A 16,575-nucleotide genomic window follows, 5' to 3' on the forward strand; every position below is an offset into this window, starting at 1 on the left:
AAAATAATATAAATGCAAGTTATACACTAAATGGCAGTGTGTTGGGAGTTTCCTTAACTGAGAAGGATCTTGGGGTTTTTGTAGATAACAAGTTGTCTAATTCTGGGCAGTGTCATTCTGTGGCTACTAAAGCAAATAAAGTTCTGTCTTGCATAAAAAAGGGCATTAACTCAAGGGATGAAAACATAATTATGCCTTTTTATAGGTCCCTGGTAAGGCCTCAACTGAAGTTTTAGACTTCAGTCCTTAAGAGGGATATAAATGAGCTGGAGAGAGTGCAGAGACTAAGTTCAACTAAATTGGTTAGAGGGATGGAAGACTTAAATTATGAGGGGAGACTGTCAAGGTTGGGGTTGTTTTCTCTGGAAAAAAGGCGCTTGCGAGGGGACATGATTACACTTTACAAGTACATTAGAGGACATTATAGACAAATAGCAGGGGACCTTTTTACCCATAAAGTGGATCGCTGTACCAGAGGCCACCCCTTTAGACTAGAAGAAAAGAACTTTCATTTGAAGCAACGTAGGGGGTTCTTCACAGTCAGGACCGTGAGGTTGTGGAATGCACTGCCGGGCGATGTTGTGATGCTGATTCAGTTAATGACTATAAGAATGGCTTGGATGATTTTTTGGACAGACATAATATCAAAGGCTATTGTGATACTAAGCTCTATAGTTAGTATAGATATGGGTATATAGAATTTCATTAAAAGTAGGGAGGGTTGTGTGTATGGATGCTGGGTTTTCATTTGGAGGGGTTGAACTTGATGGACTTTGTCTTTTTTCAACCCAATTTAACTATGTAACTATGTGGTTCATTGCAATTAACATTTACAAATTCAGCCTCATTTATAGAGTAAAGCCCACAAGTAGAAGAGCTGGAGCCATAAGTGGCACAAAACTGTAGTTGTGTCCGTGGGATTTATGGTGCAAGCTGCACCTCTAAAAAGATCATGTGGCATCTTTGAAACCAAAGTAAAGCCAAATACTTACTAAAATATAATTACATCAAGATTAAGGAGTTATTTATCCAATTCCAATTTTATCTCAACATGTTCTGCTGCAAACTCCTATCAAATCTCAAATCCACTTGGGGTTCTTCGATTATTCATTATATTATTAAATTTTTCTAAAAATCAGATTTTCCAGTTTTTTATAAATTTTTCACCCAAAAACTCAATTTTTTTTTTATTTTTAACCCTAAATCTCAGAATTCTCATGTTTTTTGCCCGAAAACTTTGGGGTATTGCACAAAACCCAGCGCACATCAAAAAATCATTGGGACTTCTCCCATTGACTTATATGCAACCTCGACAGGTCTGAGATGCCGGATTTTCTGATTTGGACTTTCCCATCCTCGGGGTTTAATAAATTCCAAAAAATTTGTGATTTTTAAAAGTCCGATTTTATAAAAAAAAATCTGAAATTTTTCGTGATTTTTGCATTCAAAGTTTAGTAAATAACCCCCTAAATGAAGGTGTTTGCCAAGTATTGAATAAATAGCATTTTCATCAACGTTTTAGAAAGGTCTTTCAACATCCTTTAATACACATAAATATTAAATAAAATTAAAAATGATCAAATTAGAAAACATCAGTATGTGTTGAAATGTAAGCATTTTTGGATCAGGATTTATATGAAAATTAGACCAGTGTAACAAACGGCCCTATTTGATGGTTAACACTAAGTAAAAAAAATCAAAAGGACTTTGAAGGTGTCATTAGTTGGATACAAGTGTGAAAATCTATGCTAAATGCAGATGTGATGAAGAATAATGATCTGTGTAAGTACTAACTGAAGTGTAACAGTATTCTAGTAGCATGACACAAGCCACTTCCTAAAGAAGCATTAGACAAAATAATTTCTTTACAGTTCTGCCAAAGTCAAATCATTATGATGTAATGTTCCTTTAAGTCTCATCCTGTCTGCCTATGGGGTGTGTTGTACCTTGTCTTTTAATTAAGTCATGAAGACTCATAGGGACCAACATCCGGCACAAAGAACAATGAACAATTTGACCATTGCATTTGCACTTTAAAGGATAAAGGATAAAAGTACTAACAATCATTCTGAACATGGAAGATACACACTTCCCAGTTTACTAATAATTCCCCTATAGGATATACTGTGTTCGTTTTTCACAGGACATAATTAATTTAGGAATTCAATTCTTATAGTCAATATTTTTATTTTGTTTATTCCAAAGTGAAAAATCAAATTCAGTTATAAAAAACAGAACCGTATTTTCAGCTGTCCTTAAATACCCCAGGAAAATGATGATAGCTTTATCAGAATAACAGAATTCTGTAGTTCCTTCAGCTGCTGTCAAATGTTTTCCAATATTTCTTCCCAGAAATTACTCCACCAAGATGCTTTTTATTTTTATTTTTTTAATAAATTTAATAAAAACACATCTGCTTTGTCAATAGACATGAAATCCAGGGTTGCATTTGGAAAGTCTTAAAGTATGATATTGGCTTGTCTTCTTATGACTTAATGTAAATGATCTAACAAACTGGACATTGCCCATCAGTGAAATTACACATTTTGGCAAAAGAATTCCAGTTTAGAAGTAAAAAAAAAAAAAACAGTTAAAAACACTGTCTAAGGAATGCAAAGCATTTATCTCATGTTTCATAAAATACATCATTTGATAACAATGATATTCAATAATTCTGCACTTTGGCAAGCAAAGTATATAACTAAAACAGGAGAAAACATATTTTCCATAGAATTTACCTCTTGGTTTCACTTTGCATTGGAAATCGTGTATTTAGTTTCGCTTTGCCGAAAAATGCCGCGAATTCGTGCCTGGCGAATAAATTCGCCCATCACTAGTATTTAGGAGATAAAAAAAATTAGATAAAAATAAATCAGTGGGTAATGAAAGTAAGATCTTGATAAAAAAAAAAAAAAGAGGTGTTAGCTTTAAAATCACTTCTAACACCAGACAATATTCCCCACTACAGATGAGCGAATCTGTTTGAAAACTGCAGATGCAAATGCATTGTTTTTTCTGTATTTTTCCCAGCACAAAAAAATGTTTGTTTTCCTAGCACAAAAAATGCATGTTGAAATTCTAATAATGCCTTTTTTTCTTGCTTTTTCCATCAAACATAATGCATGCCATGAATTGAAAACTTTTTTAACCGCTAGAGGAAACACAAATTTCACTATGAAACTGTACCAGACAAAAATATTCGCTCATCCCAAGTGCTACATATAGTGAATAAAGTACCCCCTATTGTAAAATATAAGGATATTATAAATATATTACCCATGCGTTCCATGACTATATAGGCCAAAGGCTGGGTGTTTTTAAACAGGTTATGGAACTCCGAAGTGACTTCTAATATCCTCATATTTTGCAACAGGGGGTACTTTATTTATTATAATACACACGTATCAGTGCGTCATGTGACAGAAATGACATCACTAAGCTCCGATTATAACCAATGACATCACTGAGCACTGTTTATAAGGATATCATTTACAGAATATTCATGGCTCTTGTGTATTATAAATAACTATAGTACATTTTTAGGAATTAATCCAGTGCAAAAAGTAGACACCTTTACAGATATCTGGGAGGACAGATGGTGTTAGTTCCCTAGTAAGGAGCTTTATAAATAGGCCAAAAAGCATTTACTCTTTTTTTTAGGCATAGCATACAGTACAATAATCCAGTAATCTTATTTGTGTCTGCTATTTAGAACAAATGGTGAGAAACCGGATTCTATAATATTTCATGGTTCTTTCCATAATATAAACACCATACTCACCTTCTTTTTATGGCACTTACCCTTTGCCATTGTTAACAAATAAAGCTGTACAAACAACAGCAAATCCAATTAATACTGCACTATACATCTCTTTGCTAATGTTGACTCAGAGGTCTACAGGAGGTCCAAACCATTTTAAAAGTCATCGTCAAGACAATGCTGGTGATCCCTCGAAATTGATATTCTTCCTGGTACAGAATAAGAATAAGATTTCCCTCTGGTGATGGTGACATATAATTTATTAAGTAACAGTTTTCTTAACTTATTCATCGTCAGAAAAGCACTTTTCATTTCTAGTCAATGCCCTGGACACAGAATGTGGAGGTCCGGAATCTACTAACAAGTTATAGGAATGAGGGTCAAGGAATTTATTTTTCATTTAAAAAATCTTTCAGATTTTTACTTATGCTGCCCCTCATTAGCTAATGTTTGTCCCTGGTGGAGCCTAAAGATTGCTCATAGAATCTTCAAACATGCAGTAGGCTGAGCTCCATCTATATTAAAGGAGAAAAAACGTTTTTTTCCAAATTCAGTTCCACTTTCCCCATAGACATCAAGAGAGTTTTCACGTGATAAACAGTGTGATAACTTTTCTGAATTGAATTCAAATTGAATCAAGTCCATGAGATTTCACGTGAGAAACCCTTTTGTCACTGGATTGAATCTTTTTCATTTTTTCCTGATTAAAAAAGCAGCAATGAATAAAAATGCTATTTTTCATTTGTAAACAATTAATATTTTCAAGAATAATTCATAGTCACGTCTTTTAGATTTTAGAATTAAACCAATATTTTTGTTGGGTAGCTAATTTTTTTTACTAAATATTATACAGAGTCAGCACAGATTGTAACATTAAGAAAAAAACCTTCAAACCTGCCAACATTGTCAGACCTCTTTAAACACACTTCATCATGGCTCCAACTTTTCTGCCATTGCAATTTGGAGCCTTGTCAAAAATCTCCCAGAATTGTTCAAATAATCTGCTGAATGTCTTACTAATGTTCTTTAGAAAGCAATCCTGTAAAGTTATTGTATCACTTTTTGGAGGGGGATTTACTTTGGATACTAAATATGTGAAAGTTCTGCTTTGGGTTGCACCAAGTTGCCACTGAACAATCTTTACTGTGCTCATATTTACCACCATCTGGTTTTATAATACATTCATATATTGATGGGGTATAGAATTAGCCCAATAATATATTAGTTTAGGAACATATTTTGCTGTTACTCTTACATTATCATTTTCATTATGGAATGAAACCAATGTAGCATGTGAATATCTTCTGTTTTAAGAAGACTCTTGGTGCATGTCTTTAACTTGTATCAGCCTAAAAAAAATTTTTTTTTAGCTTTGCTGTTTTCTCCACCACCTTAGATGCCATGTTCCAGTATCTTAGACAAACGAGATCGAAATAGGCTGCCTGCAAGCTTGGCTTAATGGCTCTTGACAATTTAGCAAGGGGCGCTCCACCAATGAGGCGAGTTGAGACACTCGCCTCAAGCGGCAGCGCCCCCCTGGTTGCCAGGGGCGGCAAAAATGCCGCTCCTGGTAACTAAGAGCCGAATTTCCGGTTTTCAAACCGGAAATTCGGCTCTTCTAGCGCAGAGAGCGCTATTGTGCTCTCTGCACGAATCGTCGCGGACCGCCCCTGCCCTCTCCGGCGCTATAAAGGTTAGTGCCAGGAGGAGGGAAGGGGGCGGCGAAAGAAGGCCGCCTCAGGCGGCATTATAGCAAGAATCGCCCCTGAATTTAGCTGTATCTGTCCTATTAAATCTGTGGTTTTGGATGCATAGGGGCAGATTCACTAACCAGGGAAAAGTCGCCAGCGACCACTTTGCACCCATCACTACACTTTGGCAGGCAAAAATTTGCTCAGATAATGCTAATTTACTAAAATGCGAAGTTTCATCGTGGGTGCAGAATGATGGCGACTTTTCTCTACCGTTACTCTGGCAATGTGAGCAATTCAAAGCAAAGATGCGCTAGCGTTCATTTCTGCCTAGCTCAATTTCGCTAGAGGACTTGCGCTCAGGTTAATTTGCATACGGCGGGAAATTTAAAGTAGAATGCACGTCTTTATGTTATATGTTGCAGCAAATACATTACATTTCCTCTGTTAATTACACAAGTCCAGGGAACCTTAATAAAGACAACAGAGTTGTTATAATGCCCTACACATGAGCCCACTGTATAATTAATGCAGGCTATCACTCTGAAAAAACATCAGCATTTTTTGTACTTAGAAGCTTTCTCCACTAAAAAATATGTAAGTAACAGAAGATTATGAAGATCTATGTGCTCCAGTGCACTCGCCTGATCTGAGCTGGAGAAGGCAAGTCTGCTGAAAGAGGTAACGTTCAGTAAAATCCGCATTTTAGTGAATTTGCGGAGTAACATCCATTCACCAGAGCAAATTGTTTGAATTTGTAAATACAACTACATTGCTCAGAATACAATGGATGCTTAACATAGTACAAATTATAGGAGTACTCAGATTTTTCTTTTTCCATTTAGTTGGTATAACTGTATAGAGGTGCAGTACTACTGTATATATTGTAATAATATGGACCAATACTGCCCTGGCATGACACTTGTGATCATTTGATCAAAGTAAAAAGACTGTACAACTGAGCTTCCAGTTTGTGCTCCAATGCATGTCTACTGCTCATGATAACTAGCAAAATGAGAAATTGGAGTGCTGCTAAAAAAGCAAATAATGACAGTTTATCTTGGCAAAGAAATTGAGTAGAAATATATATTTATAAGTATTTGTCTCACACACACACACACACACACACACACACACACACACACACACACACACACACACACACACACACACACACACACACACACACACACACACACACACACACACACACACACACACACACACACACACACACACACACACACACACACACACACACACACACACACACACACACACACACACACACACACACACACACACACATATTTCTACTTTGTAGAAACGAAGATTTAGCAAAAAGGTTAAAATTCAGTTTTTATTCATTTACATTAAAAAAGAGCCAGTCAACGTTTCGGTCTTAATCTAAGACCTTTATCAAGACCCTGTTCACAGTAAGCCCTCCATGGTTAAATAACTAAAAAACATGTCACTCACCAATTTGTACACGCCCACATGATCATGTGACTGAGAAGAAACCCAACACCAGAATTTAGGAACAGATAGTATCTTGTTACTTAAATATTTAAAAACAAAAATGTTACATATAAACATGTTAAATGAAACATCCAGAATCCTAGACAATGAAACACGTTAGTGCTGATTGGCAACATAGTACATATTGAAAAGTAACAATTAACGTTGATTTAGAAAGCAAAGATAAGAGCAGTATTCATTTAGACCCAAAGGAGCAATAGTGTTTAATTTACGTATCCAAAACATTTCACGTTGCAACAGTAATTTCGATCTGTCACCCCCCGCCTCAAAGGAGGGATGTGGTCTATGGCTATAAATCTAATCGTAGGTAATCTGTGCCCCTTTTCTAAAAAATGTTTGGCAACTGGTTTGTTAGTTGTGTTGTCTCTAAAGGCTGTACTGATTGCGGAGCGGTGCCCGTCCATCCGCAACCATAATGTTTGGTCAGTTTTCCCAACATACGATAGCCCACAGGGGCATGTTATTAAATACACCACATGAGAGGTGGTACAGGTAATGTGGTGTCTAATGGAAAATTGTTTACCTGTTTGGGGGTGGAGAAACGATATTCCAGGTGTCATGTATCTACAAGATGTACAGTTCGGGCATCTATAACACCCAGGTTTTCCTCCACTTGACCATCCTCTCAAAGTCTTAGAATAACATTTTACTGGATCACTTTTGACAAGAACATCTCTCAAATTGGTCCCTCGCTTATAACACATCATTGGGGGTCCCTTTAGAATTTTCCCCAAAGAATTGTCCGCCTCGACAATCTTCCAAAGGTCCCTAACACAATTGTTAGTAATCTTAGCACAGGTATTAAAGGTAGTGGTAAAAGTAAGTGTGGGTTCTCTTTTCACTTGTATAGCCCTCTCACTCACTCTACACCTGGCAGTCTCTAGAGCATTTAGTAAAACTGTATCTGGGTATCCTCGCTTTTTAAAGCGGGACCATATCTCATTCAACTGATATTCTGCACATTTTTTATCAGAGTTATTACGGAATACCCTGCAAAATTGCGAGATGGGCAAGGATTTCTTCATTGGGTCTGGATGACAACTATTATAGTGTAGAAGCACATTTTTATGCATAGGTTTTCTGAATATGGTATAATCCAGGCACCCATTGTGTAATACCAATTCAATATCCAAAAACTGGACTCTTTCAGGATGATATATATATATATATATATATATATATATATATATATATATATATATATATTTATATATATATATATATACTGTGAACTGGTAACTGGAGAGATTTGAAGGGAGATATATTTCTCCTAGGTTCAACTCTTACACCGAATGGATATCGCCAATTCACTAACAGGCGCAGACGCCAATTTGCTAGCGAACGGTACTATCACTAGCGTTCATTCGCACTCTATCGCCAGGCGACTTTTTGCTCTGGTGAAAGATCGTTACTGTGCAAATTTACTAAAATGCGGATTTTACTGAATGTTACCTCTTTCAACAGAGTTGACTTTGCCACCTCAGACATTAAACTGTATTAACTCTCTTATCTTTATTAAGATTCCCTGGACTTGTGTAATATAAACCGGTTACTTAAACCATTTGCAGCAACTATTATAATAAAGACGTCCATACAACTTTAAATTTCCTGCCCTATGCAAACTGACCTAAGCGCAAGATCATTAGTGAAGTATCACTAGCGCATCTTCCCTATGAAAGCACAGCCGAAGTAATGCTAGCGAAAAGTGGCCAACGTACGATACACGGAAGAAAACTTTGCATTCTAGTGAATTAGCATATTTGTAACGCATTTGCACCTGGCGAAGTGGTGCGATGGGTGTGAAGCTGACGCTGGCGAAAATTCACCCGTTAGTGAATCTGCCCCCTGGGAACTGGGTGAAACAGCTTGGAGTGCTATTTGTTTTCAAATGGGAAAAAAACACAATTTAAAGGTGCTGTGACTCTGTGGAGTTGTACTTTTCTGTTTTTGCCAGGAATTCCAGTAGGGGCCTGGAATTAAAGAGAGAGAATACCCTGTGTATTAGTTAGAGCCCAAGTGTGGCAAGGGTTTTGTTTTATTTTGTTTTTTTACCTGTTCACTCACAGAGTATGTTACTGTGAATAATAAATTGGACTTTAACCTGCTAAAACACTGTTTATATGATCCTGCTCAGAATATGTACAAAGGACACATGGCTTTCTCTACAAACACAAATTCAATTAACATATCTTAGGGCTCCCCTGTCATTCACCAAGCTAATTATAACCTTTAAGGTCAAGACTAGTAATAAATGTTAAACAACCCGTGCAAAGGGAGGTAACACCATCACATTTACAGGGGTCATGGGAAATGTAATTTGGCACAAATTTAATTATAATCAATTGAATTAGTAAATGGATTCATAGTCCCCCTACTGGAAAACTTAGGGGCACGTTCGGTAAAAAAAAAAAATGAAAGGCAATGAATTGAATTTCTTAAACAGCATGGGTGGGATGTTGACAGGTAAGTTTAATAAACATGCAGACATTCACATACCAGTGTATGCACCCCACACAAGCACACACGCAGAGTAACATTCACACACCTCTCAGAGCCACTGGTCTAGTGTGTTTGGGACCATGTGATCATCCTGAATCAGACCTTCAGAATGGTAAAAAATACAGTATGTCCCATAAAGGAGAATTTAACCCCCTAACTAAAAAATACCCTAACCCACTACCCTTTGTAAACCCTCCTTCCCCAGTCTAGCTGCTACCCCGGGGGAATTGGCCTTAACTTTTTACTTAACCCTCTTTGCAAATTCAGGGATCGCAGTTCACAGCAGCCATCTTCCGGGTCTTCGTATTTTGGCGCATGCACAGTTGTCGCAAAATTGCTCCAACTGCGCATGTGCTGCTTCGCTGGTCTCAGTCTCAGATTACGGAAGAACCGGAAGATAGCTGCCGTGAACTGCGATCCCTGAATCTGCACCGAGGGGTAAGTAAAAAGCAGCTAGTCTGGAGGGGAGGAGGGAGGGGGTCTACATAGAGTAGGGGGGAAGGTTTTTTTTTAGTTAAGGGTTGAATTCTCCTTTAACGCCTCAAATAAACAAGCAGCTACATTATTTTTATTCTTGGTAGTTAAGTGCTGCATGGACTGGAAGAACCTGGAAGTACTCCATTGTGCCTTTTTATAAAGTCTAAGGTATTTGTCTGGAAGGCTGTTTCCTACATTGGGTGATGACTTAAAACAAGTATTTATGGTTTCACCAAGGTAAAATGTGGACTTGGGTTAATGGTTATGCACAGATATAAGAAGTCTCTTCGGTTGACGGTTATGCCGAGATATAAAAAGTCTGGAAGATGGAAGCTGTTTGAATCCAGATATAGAGGGGAGGTGCCTGAGTAATGATATAGAGGGGAGATGGTGCTGAGACATGTTTGAATAATATTTATTTGTTTAAATGTAATGGGCCTAAAACTCTGGAATTATTTGGACTCATGCCTGGACAATTTAGTGTTAGAACTCACAGCAAGACTTTAGGCCTTAACATACTGTAGATACAATTTCGAAAATAGCAAAATATATATGTATTTATTATTATTATTATTATTATTAATAATAATAATAACTGAAATGACAATGGTGTGATGATAATGAGGTTTAAGACAGTTACATAGTTAAATCAGGTTGAAAAAAGACAAAGTCCATCAAGTTCAACCCCTCCAAATGAAAATCCAGCATCCATACACACACCCCTCCTTTACTTTCACATACAATTCTATATACCCATATCTATAATAACTATAGAGTTTAGTATCACAATAGCCTTTAAAGTTATGTCGGTCCAAGAAATCATCCAAGTCCCTGTTATAGTCATTAACTGAATTAGCCATCACAACATCACCCGGCAGTGCATTCCACAACCTCACTGTCCTGACTGTGAAGAACCCCCTACGTTGCTTCAAATGAAAGTTCTTTTCTTCTAGTCTAAAGAGGTGGCCTCTGGTACGGTGATCCTCTTTATGGGTAAAAAGGTCCCCTGCTATTTGTCTATAATGTCCTCTAATGTACTTGTAAAGTGTAATCATGTCTCCTCTCAAGTGCCTTTTTTCCAGAAAAAACAGCCCCAACCTTGACAGTCTACCATCATAATTTAAGTCTTCCATCCCTCTAACCAGCTTAGTTGCACTTAGTCTCTACACTCTCTCCAGCTCATTTATATCCCTCTTAAGGACTGAAGTCTAAAACTTCAGTTGAGGCCTTACCAGGGACCTATAAAAAGGCATAATTATGTTTTCATCCCTTGAGTTAATGCCCTTTTTTTATGCAAGACAGAACTTTATTTGCTTTAGTAGCCACAGAATGACACTGCCTGGAATTAGACAACTTGTTATCTACAAAAACCCCAAGATCCTTCTCATTTAAGGAAACTCCCAACACACTGCCATTTAGTGTATCACTTGCATTTATCAACAATAAACCTCATTTTCCAGTTTGCTGCCCAGTTTCTCAAATCACTCTGCAAAGTGGCAACATCCTGCATGGAACCTATAGTTCTGCACAATTTTGTATCATCTACAAAAATAGAAACAGTACTTTCAATGCCCACCTCCAGGTCATTAATAAACAAGTTGAAAAGCAAGGGACCTAGTACAGAGCCCTGCGGTACTCCACTAACAACACTGGTCCAGTTAGAAAATGTTCCATTTACCACCACTTTGTAGTCTATCTTTCAGCCAATTCTCTATCCAGGTACAAATACTATGTTCTAGGCCAACATTCCTTAATTTAACCAGTAACCTTCTGTGTGGCACTGTATCAAATGCTTTAGCAAAGTCTTAGTAAATCACATCCACTGTCATCCCAGAATCGAGGTCCCTCCTAACCTTCTCATAAAAAGAAATTAAGTTAGTCTGGCAAGATCTATTACACATAAAACCATGCTGGCACAAACTCATAGTATTATGATTTGCTATGAAGTCCAGTATCTTATCCTTTGTTAACCCTTCAAAAAGCTTTCCTACCACTGACGTCAGACTAACTGGCCTATAGTTTTGAGGCTGAGAACAGGATCCCTTTTTGAATAGCGGCACCACATTAGCAATTCGCTAGTCTCTCTGCACCATGCCAGACCTCAATGAATCCTAAAAAAATAAGTAATGAGGTCTGGCGATCACAGAGCTAAGCTCACTAACCCTGAGATGAGCAAAGAACTGTTTATTTAAATACAATGTAATCTATTAATTATTCTCTAAATGTAATTAACCAAATTTACATTTGGCCCTGTAAGACCTGAGATGGTAGACCCCAATGCGATAGAAGTAGACACTGTATTACTAAATTCTGGGTACCCCTGAATTATAGTTTGCCATGGAAGTCTGAGCCTCTTACTGGCCCCAATAATTGAGTAAATAATACAAATGAATCAGCATTATAGAGGTTTGAAATGCATAATGAAGATGGTACAGTAGCAAGGAGTTTAGGAAATAAGATAATCTAGACACTAGTGATGGGCGAATTTGCGCCGTTGCGGTTCGCCGAAAAATTCACGAATTTCGCGCGAAATTCGCGAAACGGTGAAAAATTTGCGAAACGGCGCCGGCGTCTCGTTTTTGACGCCGGCGCCTGTTTTTTCGACGCCGGCGTCCGTTTTTTCGAAAAAAAATTTTTTGACGCCGGCGAATTTTTGCCGCGAATTTACGTGGGCGTTTCGCGAATTTATTCGCTGGCGGCGAAACGCGCAAATTCGCCGCGAATTCGCGCCTGGCGAATAAATTCGCCCATCACTACTAGACACTCTTTCTCTCTTTTTTTTGCACCAACTCAACATAAACCTCAAAAGAAATGACTTTATACTTCCTTCTGTTCCTCAGAAGTGTGAAAAATCTCATACTGTGTATAAGATATAAACAGCTCTGCACATGTAGGTATTCAACACGTTTGCTCTTCGGTGACTCAGCTCCTTAGCCAGTGGCTGTGTTTGCTATAGCAACATCATAAACTATAAGCAGATTTACTGCAGTGTCTGGTACCTCCAACTCAACAAATACTGACCTGGCGTCTGCAGGTTATAAATAGAGTTACACCTATCATATGTGTTTTCGTTTTGCACTAACCCTTTAATTTCCAGAAATAGATCCTATGATGCTCTAGAAAATGAATGCCAAGCTTTGTGCCCTCCCCCATATGTTTCAAACCAGCTCCATCTATTAAGAGCCTGCAACTGTCAGGGAATAGCTGGAGGTGGAATCCACAACATGTCAATGAAGAAAAAAAGCTGGATGAAGGAACTCAGCACTGCTGTCTTCCACCACTTCTGTCTGAGTCTGACCAAGGTAGCAAGGAATATACAGTATATGTTCTCCCTGTTCTATCAGTGTGGGTTTCCTCCGTGTACTCTGGTTTCCTACCAAACATACTAGCAGGTTCATTGGCCCTTGGTTAAATGGACCTTCATTTGTGTTCATGTTGATTAACACCCTTATGAATGCTGCTCACTAAGTCATTAGATATGATCTGTTCTTATTGCTATTGTGTGTTTCATGATCAACTAAAATTGGTTGACTCTAGAGATAATACAACTTCCTGTGGATATCAGGAGACCCTTGTGCATTTACATGGTCATTGACATTCTCTGTGGTTTATCCTTCTTATGGGGTATAAAATTAAGTATATGAAAAGTCCATTCTAATGTCATTGTAACATAATGGAGCAAAGGGTTCAGTTGGGCCGTCTTTAAACTCTATCTATCTATCTATCTATCTATCTATCTATCTATCTATCTATCTATCTATCTATCTATCTATCTATCTATCTATCTATCTATCTATCTATCTGCTGTATCCATCTATCTATCTATCTATCTATCTATCTATCTATCTATCTATCTATCTATCTATCTATCTATCTATCTATCTATCTATCTATCTATCTATCTATCTATCTATCTATCTATCTATCTATCTATCTATCTATCTATCTATCTATCCATCCATCCATCCATCCATCCATCTATCTATCTATCTATCTATCTATCTATCTATCTATCATCTATCTATATATCTTTCTGTCATCTCTCTCCATACAGGCTGTTTCACTGAATGAAAAAAAATAAAATAAAACGTGCACACACACTCCCAGATTTATGATTTGGGAGCCCTAGACCTGAGGATCCTGCAACTGTTTCTCATGGTTGCACAGGTGTACTGTCAAACACAGCCTCCCGTAGGCTTCCAGTCATGGCCAATCACAGCCCATATTTAGTACGCCCCCAGGAGCTTTTTGCATGCTTGTGTTGCGCTCCAACTTTTTTTTTCATTCTAATGTGGCTCATGGATAAAAAGGTTGGGGGCCTCGATATAGAACAATGTATACACTATTGCAGAGCACCTAAAAGGTCCAAACAACAAGTAATATAATAATTACAATATATAATATACAGTACTGTATAATAATTTAGTACTGCTAAAAATATGTTTGAAAATATAATATCCACATATACTTGTAATAATATTGTATATTTATAAATATGTATTTATATACATTTGTATATGTTTATACTGATATCTACGTATCTCTCTCTATAAATATAGATATATGTATATCAGGCATTTTAATTATGCATTGGGTTTGCATATACGCATAGTAGTATTAACATATATCCCTGTTTTTTTTGCTGCATAATCTGAAAAATGGTTTTATTTTTAGCTGATTGACATGTATTCTTTAAGAATGTCTCAGTTGTTTGAGAATGTTACTGTTGCTACGGGAACACAACATGTGGATCGCAGAGGTCATCTGACACCATGGTTACAAGTAGGGAGTCCCTCTAATGTTATTATATATTGCTTTTTCCCCCAGACATATGTTGTAACAACAAAGGAAGGGTTTTCCTCTTACTGAAAGTTAGGCATGGGACCATGTCTACAAACCTCAGGCAGGTCTTAAAATAACATTTTTGCAAGTTTACAATATAAATTCACAGTGCATTATTTGTCTAAAAATCAACATTACTTTGTGATTATTTTGTGTGAATTTTGTGAATTTTCATTGACATGCACATTCACATGTAACAATCAAGACTCCAATCAATGCATCATCAGCAGTTACTTTACCTAAAGAATGGAACCATATGCATCAAACTGGGATTATAATTGGGACCAGCCCATTATTTGTATTAAAGTGGAATACACACATACTGCTAATCCCCCCCCCCCCACACACACACACACACACATACATGAAAGCCATTACAGGCCACCAAAGTCGAAATCCACAAAAACTCTAATACAAAACTTCACCAAGTAAACGTTATCAAAGTCCTATAGGAGTCAAGTGGATCTGTGCTGATCTTATTGGACCATTTTTAATCAATTCAGACTTTTAGAGGTTTTTTGATTTTTTTTCATTAGTAATTACCTGAAAAACTTGAATTTTTAGGGCAGAGACACACAGTCAGATTCGGGGCCCGGCGACAAATCTCCTCTTCTTTGGGGCAACTAATCTCCCTGAACTACCTTCCCCTGCCTTCCAGCCGGCTAGAATAATAATCGCCGGCGGGAAGGCACTTGGAACGCTTCATTTTACGAAGTCGCCCGAAGTTGCCTCACAAGGAATCTTCTGGCGGAAAACGAAGCGCTCTGAGTGCCATCCCGCCAGCGATTTTCATTCTAGCCAGCTGGAAGGCAGGGGAAGGTAGTTTGGGGAGAATAGCCGACCTTAAGAAGGTATTCGTACTTTTTTTCAGATTGTTCAGCATTTTTAGTGCATTCTTATATTCGGATCTATTAATACATTTCATGACATTCATGGTTTTAGAGAAAGTGAGTTTACTCGTGGTTAGTAATGATGGGCAAATCTGACCCATTCGCTTCTCCAATAAGCCAGTGGGGCCTTGTTTATTACACTGGGTCAGACATCTATAACTGGCAGCTTTGAAAGTGAGAGCTAATCGATTGCTCTGAGTTACTGCACCAATACATTGTAGGACCTACTGTATGTTGTTAAATTGGTCCTGCAGTGTAACAGTTTTCACTGTGTAGTCATCAACAGATATTCATGCCCTTAACCTACATGCAGTATCCATACCAGCACTTGGTTTAGGCCTCTACTTAAACTAAGGGCTTTAAAATGTAAGTTATGGCCAAAATAGACACATAACTGCATCTAATAATGTATTCTGTGTATATAATTACTCTTGTGTGGTTTGTCAAGTGGAAAAGGATCCCCTGTAATATTTGCCTGTTAATATTCATTTATATTGGTCATTTGGCCATTCGGGAGAGTTTATTGTTCATTATAATGTTTATACTAAGTCAGTGCCAGGGTGATCCTGTCTCAGGCAGCTTTACATTCCACGTGCTTTCTTGTTTTTTTCATCCCGTTGCAAAAATCACAGCAGAGTCTGTTTCTCTCCAGCTGAAATATATCTCTTACTGTAATACTGTGTCTAGCCCACAAGCTTACAGTGCGGATTGAGGTTCTTGGAATTGTAGAATATTCAAGCAGCAAGACGGACAGGCTTAATAACAGCCACATGAATTATGGCTTGATTGCTGGTTTGCAAAATGAAGGATTGACCTGCTACAGATGTATGGCCTGTTTAGTTCAGGGATCATTTCTAGGTGTTTAAACAAACTGTGT

This window comes from Xenopus laevis, chromosome 2L (assembly GCF_017654675.1).
Source record: "Xenopus laevis strain J_2021 chromosome 2L, Xenopus_laevis_v10.1, whole genome shotgun sequence".
NCBI lineage: Eukaryota > Metazoa > Chordata > Amphibia > Anura > Pipidae > Xenopus > Xenopus laevis.